This window comes from Solanum pennellii, chromosome 4, assembly GCF_001406875.1.
Source record: "Solanum pennellii chromosome 4, SPENNV200".
Taxonomy (NCBI): domain Eukaryota; kingdom Viridiplantae; phylum Streptophyta; class Magnoliopsida; order Solanales; family Solanaceae; genus Solanum; species Solanum pennellii.
Genome location: NC_028640.1, coordinates 62,201,100 through 62,206,901, shown reverse-complemented (window position 1 = coordinate 62,206,901; position 5,802 = coordinate 62,201,100). Strand labels below are relative to the sequence as shown.

At 30.1% G+C, this 5,802-nt stretch overlaps 1 pseudogene; it reads right to left on the bottom strand.

Moving 5' to 3' along the window:
- Positions 1-872: 872 nt before the first annotated feature.
- Positions 873-1,583, bottom strand: LOC107017186 (annotated as a pseudogene).
- Between the last annotated feature and the right edge of the window lie 4,219 nt (positions 1,584-5,802).

Below are 5,802 nucleotides of genomic sequence, written 5' to 3'. Positions count from 1 at the left end.
TGCTCCTAGAAATCTCATAGTCCTCCAGCATCCCCTGCCCTTTATCATTTTTCTTTTTTGAAACCGGAAGTTTTCAAATTTTTAACACTATTTCTTTGTTGTTGTTTTCTTCTAACCCCCCCCCCCTCCTCTTATTGTAGAATATGCCTCTTCTTAGATTTATATGTGATGCAATTTGAAGTGTTCTTGAAATTCAAGGTATATTGATTTATCCGAGTATTTCTATAACACAATTTCAATCAGGATATTCATTCAAACATATCTATAAAAATTCACATGAAACACACGTGCTTTGCACGTGCTCAGAAACTAGTATATATATATATATATATATATATATATATAAAGTTACATAAAAATATTTTTAGTTTAATTAAGAAGCAGTGTCTGTGGGATTTCGGTCATAGTCTAGGGGTACTTGTGCCTTATCCCCATAAAATTACTCAACGGATAGTTTGCAACAAATGAAGTGACTTTATGAGATAATTACTATTAGTTGAGTAACCATCTATGAAATCAACTCTCAACTGGTGGCTTCAGCTGTGCAAGTTCAAGAATAGCAAGAAAACCTTGGAAATAAACCACTGGATATTCTTTCCTACAATAATCCAGGAACTAACTCCCCATAATTAATTGCTTTTGTAACCTACAGATTTTTCATCTTTCATATTACCAAATTGTTTTGATTCAACTTAATGTATGAATCTGACAAAATAGATTAAACAATACAGATCAAAAAATGGTGATAGGTGTATGTCATTTTGCCTTTGAAAACTTATTTATAATTATATATTTATCATGCTTGAATTAGCGTTTTCGCTTATGAAAAGAAAATACATCAATCCAAGATTAGATTGTTAGGACTTCTGTAACCAAACTGAAAAGTAGAAGTCTTGAATATGGTAAATTTTCTCACAAAAATAATATTCAATGTGTATGATTTGCTTTACAATTGTGTACTCTTCAATCTTTACCGTCTAAAAAACTATTTTTCAGCTAGCATGTACAACAAAATTGTTAACCTTCACTCAACAAACAAGAAGCTGTTGGCTTCCACTTTCTTGGCACAAAGAAGAAGTCAAACAACAAGAGGAAGGAATTGATAGGAGCAACGCTTTGACAAGATCTTCAGCAGTTATGCCTTTCTTGATTAGTGATATGATGTAGTCCATGAAGTCTGAATCACAAGGTAATGTAATAGGGCCACCACTTGACAACCCAAACTCTTCTTCGGACATGTCCAAAAGCTGTCTAATAACCTCATTTTCAAGGTAAGCCAAGTGAACGACAAAACGAGCTTGATCAATTGTATATACTACAAAATGGTCTTTCTCGACTACAGAGGATGAGAAAGTACTGCAACTTTCTACATCACTCTCATTTCTTTAAAATGAAATTCTCTTCCTCTGCATGGCCTCAAACTTCTGCCATTTCCTGGCCATCTTGATGAGTTTCTTAGCGCTGAGTATTGCCATTTTTCCTTTGAATACTGGTAACAAGAAAGTGAATGAGAAATTTAGAGACTTTTGATGACTAAATTGATAATTCTTGTGCTTGATGATGAGAAAGGATCATGAATGGGGGATTATTTATACAAAATGGAGTTTAAGTTTTTGTCACTAACCACCGCAGGCAAAGCCATGTGCCAATGCCTGTTGTCCATGTTTATATGGGGCCTAAAATTTGTGGATGCAGCTTGTTTGAAAATAATTGATGATAAGTTTCTTGCTTTCTTCTCTCAATGCTAATAGTTTGAAACCATTAATTGAACAATTTCTTGTAAGAAGCAAAACCATGTTCCGCTCTTTTCTTTGTCATGTAGATAGGTGACCTTTAGATTTCTATCTTGGCAATCAACTTCATCAATTTTTGTTGATTCTATTTCGTAAAATAAAAGTGGGGTCTAATGTTGCTCTTCAACATATTTATTGTCTGAGTAGTTGATAGTAATAGAGTAAGCAAAGCCATGTGAAGCTTCATGTGCCATTGTCTCACAAGTATCCATTAAATATTTGATATGAAGCTTGTCATAAGCTTGTATATATATATTTCAAAGCCAAACATGTCAACAAAACACAAGTTCTTTGTTTCCCTTCATCAGTTAGAGTTACATCTTATTTCTTGCGATAATGGGTATCAAAATAACTCCATTTATTCACACTAATCAAATTCTAAGGAGGTCTCTCGATACATCTGGAGTCGTTCTAAAGGACATTGCGCAGTATATGTAGGAGAGAGCCATAAGGAGCGTTTGTCGTGCCAATATCATACTTAAGTCATTCTATATTTCAAAACTTACTAAGTCAATCTGAATAAAAGTTTGGCTTTGATCAATTAATGGGCGGTCTCACAATACCTTGCAAAGAGAATTTGTTCGTTGAGCTCACTTCCTGCTTGAGGTGATTATGAGTAGGAAAATGGTGCAAATTCTTTTGCCCGTGAAATTTTGTCAAGCAATAGGATATTGATGTTGTGAGGAACACTTTGATGTTGAAAGCGTCGAACAAGACATCCTACTTAATGGTCAAAAGTAGTCAAATTTACAATGTAAAAAAATAACAAATATCTCTCACAAATGTATACATATCTGTTAGTTTTGACGAAACAGGATGTGAAATTACTTTAAGAAGAAATGTGAATGATTGGAGAACTCGAGAACGTTAGACTAAGCCCCTAGAACAGAGAGGGGCTCACCAAGAATATAGAACCTAGCATATTGCCTGATCTCGTATCTGCGTACATGAGTTCACATCAATAAATAGATGCAGCTCCCCTGTCAAAAAGAAGTGAGTAAAAAAGGACAGCCTGGCACTAAAGCTCCCGCTATGTGCAGGGTTCGGGGAATGGCCCGACCAAAAGACCTTTGCATTAGATGCCTTGAGCGGACTACTAGAACCTCTTAGCACATGTACATAAATTCAATGGTCCTATTGCGAAAGTCAAACAGGACTCTGCCCAACCTGTTCAACAATTTCACCCCCAAAACAATAGCAAGAAGTCTGAAGCAAAAGTTGTTCCGTGTAAGAGTTGTTGAATATTATTACATACAGAGGCAGTCTGTGCTTCTCTTTCATCAACTACACTGATAGGATTAGCCTTACAACTTGACCATTTCGCCACGTCCTGATCAATTAATTAGTTTTAAGCTAGCATGTACAAAAAAAATTGTTGATTGTAACTCAATAAACAAGAATCTGTTGAGTTCCACTTTTTTGGTACAAAGAAGAAACTGAACAGCCACATGAAGGAATTGAGAGGAGCAACGCTTTGTGAAGATCTTCTTTACAATATGCTTATGATATTTATAGTTGTTTTTGAGTACATGTTTTAAACTTTGTTGCTTATATTTCTCTAAAGTTATTGTTATAAGTATTTGATAGTACAAATTTAGATTATTTATTAGAAAATTTAATATCGCAGGTTGATGTTCATCTAATTTTCCGAAAATATCAAATAGTAACACTTTCGGAAGGCAAAAGGATAAATTGTAAAATCAAATTAAAGTGATTGAAGGATAAATGATAAGAAATTATGATTATCATTTTATTTTATATTATTAATGTTCGTTACTACGTAATCCTGTATGTAAGACAACATAGTGTTTTAGTTTTAATGACCGGTATGTTTTAAATATTATTTTGTAAAATTTTTTGATATAAAATTCTCGCACAAAGCGTGTGTATTTACTAGTATCATCATCATATCATATCATATCATATATATTCATATCATATATATATATATATATTAATTATATGTGGGAAGGTTTTGTCTTTAAAGTTGAATTACAGTTTTGCCCTTATTGTTAGTTAAAATATTTTTAATACCTAATTAAATTATATATTAGGTAATAATATTTCAATTATTTTTTTTTTAGATTATGAGTTATTTATTAGCATGAAAATTAAATAATTATTAATTATATTGTATAATGAATTAGCGAAAAGAAATAATTACAAATTTAATGCAAGTGCATATATGGTGAAGAACCAATCACAAATTAATTGCAAGTGCATGTATGGTGAACCTAAGAGTTATTTGTATGACTTTAATTTTTTTTTCAGCATGACTTTTGAGTTTCAATATGACATTATATATTTATTAACTTATAAATACACTTGTGTGTTTCATGAGAATGTATTTTTCTGTAAACTTTGTCATGAAGTAATCTTAGTTATTTTTTCTTTTTTTGCTTGTTTTTTTTAAGATAATAAACCATGGAAATGCCGATGAAATGAACGAATTTTCATCAGTTTCATTATCAAGGTGTGAGGAATAATGAAAAATAAGAGTTTTTTTTTTAAAAAAAAATTAGTCACATTTCATTATTGTATCGCTTGATTCTTTAATTTTCATATTACTTCTCTTTTGCTTCTTGTATCATTTGATATCTGTGGCCATTTTTCAAAGTTTAAGTGATGTTGAATGAAAAAAAATCTACATATGCACACATATATTATGTACTGTTTATAGATTTTATTATATATTTATTCTTTTATATTTGGTCTATTTTGTTTGCTTTTTAGATTTATTTTTTTGTTGTTTGTTTTATCCTTCTCACCCCAAGTCCCCAATACATATTGCATGGAATACTACTATACCCGTCATATGATTATTATTAGAGTCGAAAAGCTAGAAAACTTTAATGTTATTTTTTTTTAATGGTTACGTACTTTGTGGTGACTAGGCAAACAAAAGATGCACACTATATATATTTTTACATCGTATCATTTTATTATGATATTATTCTATAACTTCAAAAGGAAATTCTCTTGCATCTATTTACCTTTAATCTACCATATTTTATGTTATTCTTTAGAAATACAATAATAGCTTAAATTTATGAATAAATGTGATTGCATGTTTGGCGCTACAAGCTTTAAAGGAAAAAAGTATATTCAAGGTTTTAAAATGTATCTATCTAGCTATACTATTAGATAAATAGAATATCTTAAACTAAAGCAATTAAAAACTAAATAAATCCTATCCAATTGAATGACCACATAAAGTTTAAAGACGTATTTTTACTCTTCAATCAAATTCCTTCTTTTGGTATTTTAGTGATAGTTTACCCCTCGGTGATTTTGATTAGTAAAGTTGTTGTTTCTTTATGCTATTAAGCTTTAATTCGGGTTACACTTGAATGTGTAATTGCATGAATTACTATAGATAAGTTTTATTATATATGAGATGATATATTGTAGATGAACTTGTAATTTAGAGGATTAATTCATTGTTTGAAGTTCTTTGTCTAATTTGATGTGGCATCGCACAAAGCATGTTGATCTTAATAGCTTGTCATGTTACATTTAATATTATATATACATTTTAACTAATTATTTCTATTAAATTGATTATGAAAGGACTCTGAAGTTTAATTCAGGCAAAAGGTAACCTATCTCTTTCAAAAGTTTATATAACTCATCACACATTAATTCTAATATTACATTAATAAACTATTACTTAGCTTGGAATACACGTGCAAAGCACGTGCTCAAAAACTAGTATATTACTAAATGCATGAACAAAAAAAGTTGAAAGTTGAATTACGATTTTATACCTTTTATAAATTAAATTATTATAATATTTAAATATTTGATTGTATAAGTTTAATTAAAATGTTAATGACTTTTAGACTTCCTAAGATTAATTCCTAATTAAACTTTTATTTTATTAATATTTATCATCTATAATCTATATGCATATAATATTTTTATTTTTTTTTTAAAAAAAAGTCTCTAGTTGCTATACTTTTCCTCTTCTGATAACTTTTTTCTTAAGCCCTCTCATAAATAATATAAT